The 13697-nt window shown below is 37.6% G+C and overlaps 1 long non-coding RNA gene across 1 annotated transcript in view; it reads left to right on the top strand.

Moving 5' to 3' along the window:
• The window catches only part of LOC136293024 (uncharacterized), a 32854-nt gene extending 20694 nt beyond the window's left edge, over positions 1–12160 (top strand). Inside the window, exons 2-3 of the long non-coding RNA XR_010722064.1 lie at positions 9546–9619; positions 11694–12160. This is a non-coding gene — a long non-coding RNA (uncharacterized lncRNA). The remainder of the gene's footprint in view (positions 1–9545; positions 9620–11693) is intronic.
• The last annotated feature ends 1537 nt before the right edge of the window (positions 12161–13697 follow it).

The following is a 13697-nucleotide window of genomic DNA, read 5'->3' as shown; positions in this document are numbered from 1 at the left end:
CTTATTTACATAAAGGATGATGGCCAGTCGCTGTGTCTTGTGGGTTATTGGTTGTTTGGTTACTCACAAAGCTCTGTTATCCCAGCCTGCTTGGAGTTTTGCAGCTAAGCAGGAAAGCCACACGTGGCACAATGGCGAAATGTTTCGCTGCAAAACCCAAATACTCCAATAAAATCATATCTTTAATCTGTTTATAGCCTTGCAATATTTAAATTGCTTGCATGGCTTTGATTATAAACTTCTACGTAGACGTCTCCGTGCTGGAGTATTCGGTAATGTGAACGTCAATGCGAGGCAGCTTTCTGGGCGTAATTAATGCTAAGTGATAATTTGCAAGTGAATTCGTGGAGTCTCTTCTGGGTTTTCCATCTGGTCCTTATCATGCAAAGATGTCCAGTCAGCAGCATTCAAGTTGTTCGCAGAATTCTCCCCCAGCATCTCCAGGCACAGAAAAAATCTCCTTCTGTATCCCCGATGAGGTTTCCTAACCTTCCTAACTTCTGTTGGCTCTTAAGGGAAGTTTAACGACTTCCAGTTGCTGTAATATAATTCATTTCAATTTTTCTCTAGGATTTGAACAGATTTTTGAGGTAGGCTAATGACGCAGGCTTAGCTCAGGCTTTATTTTTGCCTACTGCAAAAAACCAGCTCACATCCTAAAATCCTGTTCAGAAATTCCTCAGCCTCTGTATCGAAAATTATTGAGTGTTTTCTGTTCACTTTGCTTTTCCTGTGGTGTGGAGCACTGAGCAGCTATTCAGGAATGATGTTCCTCTTGTGCTTTTTTTCTGGTGTCCAGCCTAAACACAGCGGCAGTCAGTTCAAACCTGTTTATATCCATGCCAAGACTCAAATCTCATCTTCATTTACCTTTATATCCTGAGTTATGTTCCTAACCCAGTACCATTTTTCTGGGATTAATGTGCCGCCTTGAACTCGTACTTCGTGTAACTATATTTAATTTCATTTATATTAATCTGATCAAGGACACATGACACATTTACAGGACATATTTCCACCTTTCTGGGTATGGATGATCCCTGCTAATTTTTATACCACCAGCGAACATCACACTTGTCTTTAAGGCAGAATCATAAATGAAGTGTAAAGGCTTATTTTAAAGGTCTCATTCAATGAACTTCTCCAGTATCTCTCCTCCAACTCGAGAGCACAACATATTGAAGTTGGTACTTAATATTTTCTTTTTTTTTACTCTTGCTTCTTTCTGCCTCAGTTTTCTTCCCTCCACCTCAATTTCTCTGTGGTGACTGCTGTGTTTACAAGAGATTTTCATGGTTCTTACAGGGTTGACCATCACTGTCTCATAAAAACTTTAGCCATCTCTCTCTCTTTGCAGAAATAAGAATATAGGGTTAGCATATCTTTAACATTCCCCAGATAAATATGTATTTTTCTTTTTCCTCCTCACTTAGAATTTTATTTTAAGCGTGAAATTCAGTGATTTAAATACATTTGTTCAGGATTTCTGGGTATTTGAGTACCTGGGGAAAGCAGTAGATCCAAATGCTCCCCTGGACATCTGGAAATTTAAGAAATTTCATCTGCAGAGAACAAGTGGTGTGGGGCTTGTGATCCCAGGAAGGGTCCAAGCTGCATGTTCAGGAATCAAGAGTTTTATAGACCATATCCTACACAGTGTGTGCACACAGTGTCCTTTTAGGAAAAAAAATAAAAAGGATGAACTGGGTGATAAGTGTTAGTTATTCCACTCTGCATGTTCTGGAAAAAGAAAGAAAAGCTGTTTCAGTTTTCGCATTGTGTTCACACTGTGTGGTTGGGAAATGGATGGGAATGAGTATCCCCAGATAGGGAGAGGGGATTTAAACTCAGTTAACTCAGGTTACTCTGCTCAGTAAACTCCAAATTTTGCCTGATTTGGTAGTTCTATGATATTTGTGCTTGTTCTCCCTAGGATTTTTTGGAGGGTATTATCCAGTCTGGGATGCAGCTTCAAAACTGTTCTTAGAGCCCTGAGTGTGGGGCTGTGGATAAAATCGAGCTCTGAAATGCACGTGTGTGCTTAGGAGCCTTTGTAACTTATTAGAGTCACAGAATAATTTGTTTTGGGTTAGGAGGGACCTTAACCTCATCCTATTCCACCCCTGCTGTGGACAGAGACACCTCCCACTATCCCAGGCTGCTCCAAGCCCCATCCAAGCTGGTCTTGGACGCTGCCAGGGATCCAGGGGCAGCCACAGCTTCTCTGAGCACACTGTGCCAGTGCAACACCTCTGGGTGCAGTGTTTTATGTGTCAGTCAGAGTCTCCACAGAGGTGAACTCCACCCTCATGCTGAGATGGAGACCAGAATCCAGAGGGATGAAATGGAAAATGAGAGGCAATGCTGTGGAGATGGCACAAAGAATGAAAAACTCCGTGAGGGGGACTGAAAAACAACTTGTCGTGCGTGGATATTGTCTAACTCCTTCAGCTACTGGCCAACAGATGATTATGTGCATCACCATTATATAAAAAAAAAAAATAAATATATATATATGTTTGCAAAGGAGCCAAAAATCTGTTAAGTGAACTCGCAGGAAGTGAGGAAGAACATGGCAAAGATTTTGAATAAAACACCCAGGAAACAAACTTCTCAGACTTCCAAGAAACACTTTTTTTCCTTTGGAAAGAAAACATGAACACCCCCAGCTTTCTGAACAAATGCATGTGAAGTGTGAGTGACTAAAGGATTAATTCTTCCCCTGCATAAACCCAGAATGAAATACCCAAATACTCAATTATATGAACTGCTTGGCACCTGAGGATGCTTAATAGCTGTTGGAAGGGGAAAATGTGTAGCAGAACTATCAGGCCGAGAGAAATCCCATTCACATGCCTCAGAAAACTTCGGGCAACATCTCGAAAGGAAAGTTTTGGAAAAGCTCTCTGGTAAGAAAACAGAAGCTGTGAATCATGCCATGTGGTATTAAAGAATTTAGAGAGCACACTGAGAAGTTCCATATCAATGCTTTTTCTTAAATATATTCAACAAAGGGCCTATTTCCCTTCAACACTTTCAAATTTCGGCTTTCTCTCCCTTCTGCTTTTTAGCAGAAGAACTACTAAAAAAAAAGTAAAAAACCCTTCTACAGTTATAGCTTTTACTGTAAAATCCCTGGATTTCTTGCCTTTTTATTTTTCTGCTTCTCAATTGGTTTAGAGAGAATTTTAAAGTTATAGCCTAGAAAGGGAATATTAAAAGAAAGAGATTATAAAAGCAATTGTAGAAAAGTTCGGGAACTCATAACTTGTAGCTCTTGCAATAGCTACAGCAGGGCTGCACATCAGAACGTGTCATTTTGTTCTCCCACAGTGCTCCAAAGTGGAAAAAAACCTTTCTGAATCTTTGATTTCTTATCAGTGCTTTGCTGATCCATCAGCGCAAATTTATTTCCAATAATGATGGTGGAAGAAAGAAATTCGGACTCTCGGGGTCCCTGAATAAAGCATTTTAGGAACTCATTCTCTGACCAATTTAGATTGAATTTCAATTAATATTTGTTGAATCTTGCACGTTTAGAAGTGTAAATCAGTTAAGGAAGATGCTTTGGGATTCACTGTTTCATCTGTTTCCTTGGAATAAGCCAAGGCATTGGGATTGAGTTGCCTGGAGCAGGCCGAATATGGGAATTCTCCGTCTCTGGTTTGGGTTATTTCCTACTCCTAATCAAAACTCACTGCTGTAACCCACTAAAACTGAGAGGTTTTGTTGCTTTCTCGTGTGGTTTTCTGGTGTTTGTTTGTTTAGGTTTTTTTTTTTTTTTAATATATAATAGAAAATTATTGCTGCGGGCCTGGTTTCTGCAGGGGTTGAAATGGATCATTCAGAGGTCATTCTTACCTTGAAATATTGTCAGGGAGCAGAACATCACACAAGAGCAGCCCCAGCCTCCAGACAGATCCACAACTCTGTCTCCCTTGTGAGATTTTTTTTTTTTCATTTGCAGAATATGTTTAGTTTCCGTTTTTCTTGTAGGATCCAATCTGATATTTAAAGCAAATGTTCAAATGGTGGATTAATGAAATTAATGACAAAATTTGAAGTTTTCATCGTTTTTTGTTCGTTAGACACACAAAGCCCTGCAGCAATAGGACTGATTATTTTTTGAAACAGTCGCAAAAATTCTGTTTTCCTGTGTACATTAAGAAAACTTTCTATATTTTGATTTTAATACTATAACAAATATCCAGGATAAACTAAACCTTTAAGGAAAGCTACATTTTAGCCTCTCTGGCTTTTCATCGGCTGGAATAGATGGGAATTATCACTTCTTCTCTATCCCCTCAGCTGAATTCTGAAAAACCTGTTAGTGGCACTGAAGATTATTTGGGTGCTTCTGTGGAGAAATTCAGTCTGCATTTTACTTATGTCAAATTATTAAATTGCTGTCACATTTTCAGTCCAATCTGGGATGTGCGGACCTCAAAGCTCTTCCCAAGCCGGGTCTCGTTGGTGAGATACAATCAGAATGTCAAAAAATGTCATTGACAAAAGGCACAAATTAATTATATTTTGTTTTATTAATAAAAATTAGTTCAGGCTGAAGTGTCACTTCGTGTCACTTGTCACTCAACAGAACTGATAAGGAAAAACAACATCTTAGATTATTATATTAAAATATTAAAATATTTTCCTGTATAATACTCCCTTTTTATACAACACTTACATTTTTCATTTTTTTTTTCTCTCCTTCTTTGGGTTCTTTCCTCTCATTTTATTGGTGTACCAATAAGTTTAAAAACAAAAACTGCATAAGCTGACTTTTTCTTGCATGTGGGGCTTTTATTAGATGAAGTTCACAAGTGGATTTTATTGGAGCAAAAATCTGTAAAGTTGGTGACATATGAAACTGTGCTCATATGCTCGTTTTTGTCATAAAACCCTGATGTCTCTCTGAACTGTATTTTCCTCAACGGAATATTTAGAACATAAAAACACAACTTAATTTTATTTTTAAGCAGGTTTAATTGAACTAATAATACTGTACTTCACTGAAATGTACTGTGTATCCCAAAATGACTATTTTGAGTAATGATTTTTATCAGGCAAGAGTTTTTCTTTACATTCCTGTAGATCTGGTTTACTTTAATTATATATTCTTCCCTATCCATAAAATAGTGAAAATATCTGTTTTTCCCTCAAAGGTTTGCTGAATTACATTTTACTTTTGGAATTGAATTAAGTGGCAGTAGGCTCAACAAATGAGAGCTGCAGCCTGAATCATTAATTAATTATTACATTTAAAAGACTTTCTTATTTCTACAGTGATTTAGTGTTCCTGTATGATGTGGGGTTACTGATGTATTGAAACATTACTGATCTTTCTATGAGAAATTCAGACTATTTTATTTTTTTTTCCATTGTGAATTGATGGAAAAACAGGTATACAAGGAAAACCACAAACCCTATATATGTGTGCTTTGCAAGACTAAGAAATTGGTTAAAATTCTGCTGAAGTTCATTAAAAGGTGAATTTTAGGCAGAGTAAACCATGCTTGGAGTCACTTATTATTTCTTTTCACATCAATGCCGTTTCTGGCGTCTGTTTTTTCCTCCAGGCTGAGGTTTGGCAAATATATTTTCTGTTTTAGAGATGGCTAAACTAAAGGAGAGATTATTCAAGCTAATTGTAGTGATAATTTCATTACCAGGATTTGGGTGGGAACTTCTGGTGTAACCACAATTTGATCCTGGGATGTATTTAAGTACAGAACAATTATTAATTTATACCAGCACAAATCATTTCCACATGGCAGATACTGGTAGTTCTTGCTTTATTTTTTGTGTTGGGTAAGTTTTTCCTCTCTGCATATTGCGGTGCAGTGTATTTTTTGTTTGTGCAACACTTTGTAATACAGATAAAAGAAATATCAGCTTCAAGGCTGATGCAAGTCCCTGAGCATGTCCTGTGCTGCTTTGCTCTATTAAATTATATTATTCGACTTCTCTCTCATAAATGCTGATTTTTTCTATCTGTCTGTTGGTGCTACTGCAGAAAGAAATTTAATGTGCACCAAACAATTAAAGCCAAGATAATTATGATATCTAAATGATGTTATTTCTCTAAGCCTTAAACTTGGGCTCTGTCTGCTGTTGCTGACTCTCCCACCAAAGCGTTTGGCCGCTTCCCTCTGGCCAGAGAGCACTTCTGGAATTAAAAAAATGCATTGGGCCTATTTTTCCTCTTCCCCTCAATAGGCGAAGCTTGACAAGCCCAAAGCCTGCTGGACAAATAAAAATAACTAAAAGAGTTGAAAGAATTTGCAGAAAAGGCAGATTCGGGCTTCTCCAACAACCCACAGATGCCAAAAGGCACAATGAGGAGGAGATCCATATCAACAATGTGACAGATATCTTTTATTCTGTAGTGATGCTGTCAGTAAAAGCAATTTAAGGTGGACCCTCCTACACTCTCTGCCATCTCATTTAGGCGTCCAGGTGACTCAGTCGTGCACCCCAGGAAAATTTACCTTCAGATATTTACAGAATCTGTAGTTTTCTGACACAGAAAAATGCACTGTGCTGGGAAAGGGCTGAGGCAAAGCAGTGCTTGCCCAGGGTAGGTTTTTATCCCAGGGTGTGGAAATCACGGGAGTAGCAGCATTACAATATTTTGTGTTTGGGGACTTTTGAGAGGTTTGTGAGCTTATTCATAATTGTCTTGTTGGTTGAGACATAAAAAGCTTTATATTTTGTAGCATTTCTTTATTCAAAGGCTTCACAGCAAAAACATCTTACTTCCAACAGCCAAGGTTGTGATTTATGCTCTGAGAACTTGTTTTTATGTGGAAATCAGTGGGGAGAGGCTTCTTCTCACTGGGTTGGTCACTTCCCCCCATCCCAGGCTCTCAATAAACCCTTTTTATGGGAAAATTGTCCCTTTTTACAGGATAATTTCTACAGGTCTTGTCTCTTTTCCTAATGCTTGAAACTGTACTATTTTTCCAGCTAATCCAGGTGCACTGACCCTCAAACCAACACACAGAGAAATTTTTGGATACAGTTAGGGCAGAACACAACACTTTTCTTCCTAAATTAACCCTCAGAGCTTGAAATGCATCTGGGTTTTGTTTTCCATTTTTTTTTTTTCCCCCCAGTGGCTTAAGGAGGTGGTGACTCAAATTACCAGAGGAGTGATCTGCAGGATCTGCGGAGAAATGTAGGGATAGGGGAGGGAGGTGTAGGCAGAGCTGGCAAATTCCTTGGGATGCACCTAAACCATCTCCTTTCAACTGATTTTCCCTCAAAAGCACTCACAGCATGAGCAAAAAAAAAAATGTGTGAAAAGTTATGCTTTAGAGCAGAGCAGTTTGTGAGGGAGAAGATATTCTAGAATCAATATAAAACAATATGTAAAAATTAAGATTTATTGCTCATCTTGCTACGCACAAATGTATGTAAAGATGTATAAAGGACTGCAGTTTAGGCAATACTTATTAAGGAAAGGAGTCATCAACAAAAAGCTTTAAATTCTCCAGTCTGAAAGAGAAATTTGTGTTCTCATCTCTCTTTAACTGGGAGAGGAAATGAAAAAAAAATGGCAAATATTCAGGTAAAATCTATGATGCAGAATTAAACACTAAGTACCATTAAAACCTTTAACAGCAAAATTGATTTTTTAATCAGTTATCAGTTTACATTGTCTCAGACTTTATTTCTGGTTGTTTTCATCAGAGCTATGTGTATACTCTGATATTTTCACAACATAAAAAGGTAAAATCACCTTTGAATTTAAATAGATGAACAAACCGATGCTGCAATAATCAAAATTATTCTGTTTCTCTGAGGAAACTTCAGAGGAGCTGTACCTACAAGTGCTTGTCTGACATTTGAGGATTTTAGGAATATTTTCTGTTTTTCTTTGGGTTATCATTAAACTCAACTCCCCAGACCAGATAGGATGGGGGAAAATCTCTTTTTCATTAGACTTCCAGCCCAGTGCCCCTGTTAAATATTGCTGGTGAGTGGGCAGGGGATTTCTTTAGGTTGAGAGAGTCAATTCAGGAATATTTTTTGAGTTTGTTTCCACTCCTGTGGAGCCCAGGGTCCTGAGCATCCCAGCCCATGGTGTTTGTTCCCGTGGCGGGATGTCAGCTCCTGGAAACACAGGGATTATCTGGGAAATGCACTCTTCTTTCAAACTTCTCTCTCCCGCCCTGTTTAATAAATGATGTCTTCATGATCTTTTAACATCAGTAACAATTTGTTAGTCATATTACAGCACAGAAGAGAGAGGCTGGGAAGTTATCTGAACCATTTTAAAACTCAAATTAGCCACCATAAAGTGCAGAATAAAATTATAAAGACTTTCTTGTAATACAAAATTCATAGAGACAAAACTCTAATTTCCTGATGGATATATGATATTAATGTAACGGATACCTCAGTGTAGTTAAATTGCATTAAATGGTTATTAATGCCTGAATAAACTTCAAGGAAGTGGGTACTGGTTGAAATGGGATAATATTTTGTTCTGCTAAATTATACGTTAATTGGTATTTCCTCCCTTGTAAAAGGACCTAAAGGGCTTAATAAAGTATGTGGTGGAAACATTAGTTTTTCTTCTGGAGATGTAAAGTCTGGAGCTTAACTGGAAACATTTCAAACCATTCCCAGAAAATTCCTCGGCACTGGTGATGACATGGCTTACAGGACTTCCCCAAATAAATAATTAAGGCCTCCAGTTGGGAATGCACAGGGCAACAAGCAATGAAGGGGAAGGAAATCTACAAGTGACTTGTTTGCTGTTTTGTTTTTATTTTTGAAATTTTACTTTGCTTAGAAGTAGGTGACTGCTTCCAGTAGAAAACAGAGGATAAGGAAGGCCTTTGGCATGGGAGACCACTGCTCACAGGATAACAGAGGAAGAGAACAAAAGAAGAGGTGCCAGCAAATCAGGAGGAGATTGTTTAAGAAAATCTCATTGAGTAGTTGAAGTTTTCCTGGAGTAATTTTTTACTCCTTCTTTGTAGAACAGTTTATTCCTTGTTGTGTCAGAACTGACTAGGATTATTATTTGAGGACTAGTCATGATATTACTACATGGAAATATCATATATGGATACTCTTTCATTTTGGGAAGGAAAAGAGAGGAAAATACTCACCTCCTTATGAATACATGTATTATATAAATATAATGGATTATATTGGATTTATAAATGGATTATAAATAAGGATTTATTTGTGTTAGGGACAATCTTTCTTCCATTTGTATATTCAGTAATACTGTGATTAATAATTACCAAAAAAAGAGGTATTTCCAACTTTCCTTCTGGAAGAGCTTTGGTTGCTGGATGACTGACTGCCTACAGAAAATTAACTACAACACCAAAAGGGAGTAAAACTTATTCCTTAAGGGCACAGGAACAAGTGAGGATGTCTCAGCCTCTGGTTTTACAAAAGCCATTCATGTTTTCATTGCAATGCTGTCGTGTTTTCCAAGGTGGATGTGCAAGGTTATGTTTTCTCTGTTCCTCCTGGCCTCCTCTCCTCTCTCTCTTACTCATAAATATTTTCTTTTACAGGTGATATTTTCTGGGAAGCACAAACTGAGATATCCTTTCTATGCAGCTTAAAGCAAATCACTGAGAAGAACAAGGTTAGCCAAAGTTTTTGAGCTCTGCGGTTTGTCTTAGAAGAAAAACACGATAGTGGAAGCAGACCCTTTTGATGCAATATAAATACTTTCATATTTACAAAGAGTGGGCAAGTTCCCATTTCCTGATTGCTGAAAGAATCATGTAGGAGACAGCGCTTTTGTTTCCAGCCAAGTGTGATCCCTTTCATAGATTTAATTCAGACTCTGGCTACGACTATTTCTCTCTCTGGGCCTTGTCTTTTCTCAGCTTCTCTTTTTGATTATTTTTCCCCAAGGCACATTTTAGACAATCCCATAATGGTTTGAGTTGGAAGAGACCTTAAAGCTCCTCTTGTGCCACCCCTGCCATGCCCAGGGACACCTTTCACTGTCCCAGGGTGCTCCAAACCCCATCCAACCTGGCCTTGGACACTTCCAGGGATGGGGCAGAACTGATTCTAAGCAAAAAGTTGTTTTATAAAAGCCAGGTGCTGCAAAGCCCTTATTGCAAAGTCTGTGTTGGCTCGTCAGAGGGAATTTTAATAATTTCTGGCCTAATAAAACTTTTCAGCAGTGTAAGATGTTTGATCGGGGAAGAATAAAGCCATTGACTAAAGAAACTTCTCGGAGGGGGAAAATCCCTAAAACAACATTTAATTCTGCTTACTTTAAGCTCTGGCCATCCCCAGCTGGTGCCAGAAATGTCTCTTGGGGACATGGTTTAGGGGTGAACTTGGCAGTGTTGGGTTTATGATCAGACTTGGTGCTCAGGAGGGGCTTTTCCAAACTCCAGCATTCCCAGTGAGTCCGTGGCCTCTCCACAGGGGAGCACAGAGGGTTGGGAGACCTTTGAGTGCAGTGAGAGAGAAAAACCTGACCCCTGAGGGGCTCAGCATTGCTGGAGATGAAGATCCCTGGGAGCTTCATCCCTTTTTTGTCTGGCAAATCCCAGCTGGCGCAGCAAAGCTGAGTGTGAGGGAGACCTCGTGCTAAATTCATTTCTGGTGGGGAAAACCACAAAAATAATCAAGGCAAAGTAATTTTACTCTTAAAAATACTTTTTTTTTTAAATGAGAGAAAAAGGGAGAGCTGGAACGGGATGATACCTCTCATGGTGTTCTGGGTGGTGTGAGATTGTCTCCAAGCTTGTTGGGTGTTGCTGAGTGTTTTTTAGGAGCAAACTGGTGTTTTGGTGTGTTATTACCATTTTCTCCAGAGCAGAAGCAGCTCAGAACTAAGTCTTGCTGCGCCAGGGAGAAATGATTTATTGGATGATCTCCCTGAGCTCCCAGCCTTTGCCTTCCCATCTTCAATACCCTGCACAAGAATGGAAACACTTCACGGGCTTCATCTTAATAGGGACTCCCCCACTCCAAAACAAGATCTTTATCCAAAGATTTTAATTAATTGCAAAAGTTAAAAATAAATCGTGCTGGAGTACCATTGATAATCCTCCTAGGCTGGCTTTCATTCATGTTAATGTGTAATACAGCCACAGTAAGATTTAATTTTAACCATAATTATAAAAGTTTGAAATTAAATCTTACTAGGGATGTGTTCTCCATTAATATGGACAAAAACTGATCTGGGAGGATTATTATGGGGGACACAAGAAAGATTTAATTTTTAACTTTTATAATTAATTCAAAAACGTGATAAAGGATTTTGTTTCAGGGGAGGGGGGGAGTGCTCTCCAGACCACTAAGACATCCCAGCAGTCTTTCAGAGCCATCTTAATTACAGCCACAAAGAATTATTTGTTAGAGAATGGTGGTCAGGAGCTCAAACTGCTTCTTTTATCCAGAAATAAATGTGCAGACACTTGGAAACTTTCACTGAATAAAGGGCTGTGGTTGGTGAGGAAAGAAGATCAGAGGGGTACATACAGATGCAAATATATTTATATTTTTGTGCTTATATGTGCAAATACATGAACACATGGAAGTAGAAATGAATATATAAAATATATATATATATATATAAATGGATTTAGATATGTAAATATACATTTATTTTATGAATAAATATGAATGCACTTGTATAAAAATTGTAACAAAAATCCATTTTTTCTTTACTTTTCTAATACTTCACACAGATGCATCGACACATGTACCTGAACGTATGGATGGGAATTTTTCCTGTTAGAAAGGAGTTCCTGCAATAGGAGAAAAGGAAATTAATGGAAACCATTTCTTCCAATGCGTGTGGCTGCACTGAATTCTGGTGTGTTTGACATGCTGCAGAATGGGCAGAAATCAAGGGAATTTACTGAAAATTTTCTAGTGAGGATCAGGTTATGGCAAAATTAAAGAAGTATGAAAATGATTAAAAGGAGTGAAGTATTCATTTCACAGGTAGGTGTTTAGGAATCAGTTTTGGCTGTAAATTCCAGCTGTGCTCTGAAGTACCAAGCCTGGATGGTTTCAGGTTCACTTGGTGTTTGTGATTCCACATAAAACACACAATTTTCCAGTGCAGAAAGGGTTGGATTTTTGAGCCCAGCTCGTGGTCACACCCTTTTCTTTTTGCTGCTCATTTTTTTTTCCTTGCCTCCAGTGTTAAAATTTTAACATTCAGCCTGAAAATTCAAGAAGATTCTTTCCATATGATACCAAGAAATAGGATTTAATGCTCAGTCTTGGTGGGGATGCTCAAACTTGAGAGTCAGGTTTAAATCCTTTTCCTGACACATTATCATCTGCTGCGGTTCAGTTGTAATTGTCTTTTCTTCAAAGGAGGTTGTTATTTGAATTTAATTAGTACATTTTTATTATAGTACGAATAATAACCTTTATTTTATTATTACTAGTCTTATTTTAATTTTGAGGTTTTTTTTTTTTTGCATTGTCTCAAAAATCTTACCAACCTTATTCAAAAACAAAATAAAAAAATAATGAAAAAATTCCCAAAAATTAAAAAAAAAAATCCCTAAAATTTTGGAAGCATGAAAAACAATAATCCAAAAGAGCAAAACAGGGAAAGTATAATGTATCTTTGCAAATATTTATCAAGATAGTCAGACTCTTGCTCCTCAACTTCATATCTTTAGAAAACAGACATGCATTTTTGTCTCCTCTTTTATTATAAAAGGAAAATCTGAAGAACTCAGTCTTCTATTTCGTCATTCAATATGAGGTTTAATGTAGGGTTGGTTTTTAGTAATTTTTCTTTTTCATTGATATTGTAACATTCCTAATGAGCATCTGCTTTCATTCTTTATTGTCCTTTCTCTGAGTAATCAGGTTTGGACCACACTGTAAAACACATTATTATGAAATTTTGCAGTTATAAAGGGCAGATTCTTCCTGCATTAGCACAATAACCACTCCTTGCCGTAATTTACTTTAGTAAATGGCCCCAAGTAAAGGAAAGAGTGCAAAAATTACAGTTACAAATCCTTTCTTTGTAGTATTATTTGTGACAAACAGCTGCTAACCTTTGCAAAAGCTTTGGAATAATAACGATGATAACATCAAACTTGAGGAAAATGGTTTTTTTCCCCCCCTTTTCTGTCCTACAAGGTGCTTTTTGTGTTCTGTTAGAGGCTGTTGGAATGTTCAGACAGCTTGATATAAATTTGCAAAGCCAAGGAATGACTTCAGTGGTTTTTGGTCTGGCCAATAATTAGTGTTCATACAAGGAATAATATTAATATTGGGAAATGCTGAAAAGTGAATTTGTGTTCTTAGGGCAAGGGTTTCCTCTTAGAGCTAAATATCTGAGGAAAACTTGCTTTCAGAACCAATTATCACTACAGTCACTAAAATGTCTGTGCAGAATGAATGAAAGTTTGAGATATCTAATAAATTCTGAGGATCCAAAAGGTCTGAAATAGATAATAACAATTGTTCTGTTTGTAAGCAAGGCATTGAATGGGGGATGCTATACATTATGGAGGATATTTAAAAATTAGTGGCAACTCTATTGTTATTGTATTTTTATTGACATCCATTGTGGCAGAACAAATCTAATAGAGTGCAACTCTTTCCTCTCGTCTTCAAAATTCCTGGATTTCCAAGATCCTTCCAAATAACAGGTGAAACATTTCCTAAAAAATGTATCAAGCCATGATTTTTGAAATCTATGCATGCCATTGGAG

This window comes from Chamaea fasciata, unplaced genomic scaffold (assembly GCF_029207755.1).
Source record: "Chamaea fasciata isolate MVZ Bird 193981 ecotype frontalis unplaced genomic scaffold, bChaFas1.0.hap1 SCAF_8, whole genome shotgun sequence".
Taxonomy (NCBI): domain Eukaryota; kingdom Metazoa; phylum Chordata; class Aves; order Passeriformes; family Sylviidae; genus Chamaea; species Chamaea fasciata.
Note: the sequence above shows the minus strand (reverse complement) of the source record. Positions and strands in the feature narration are given on the sequence as shown.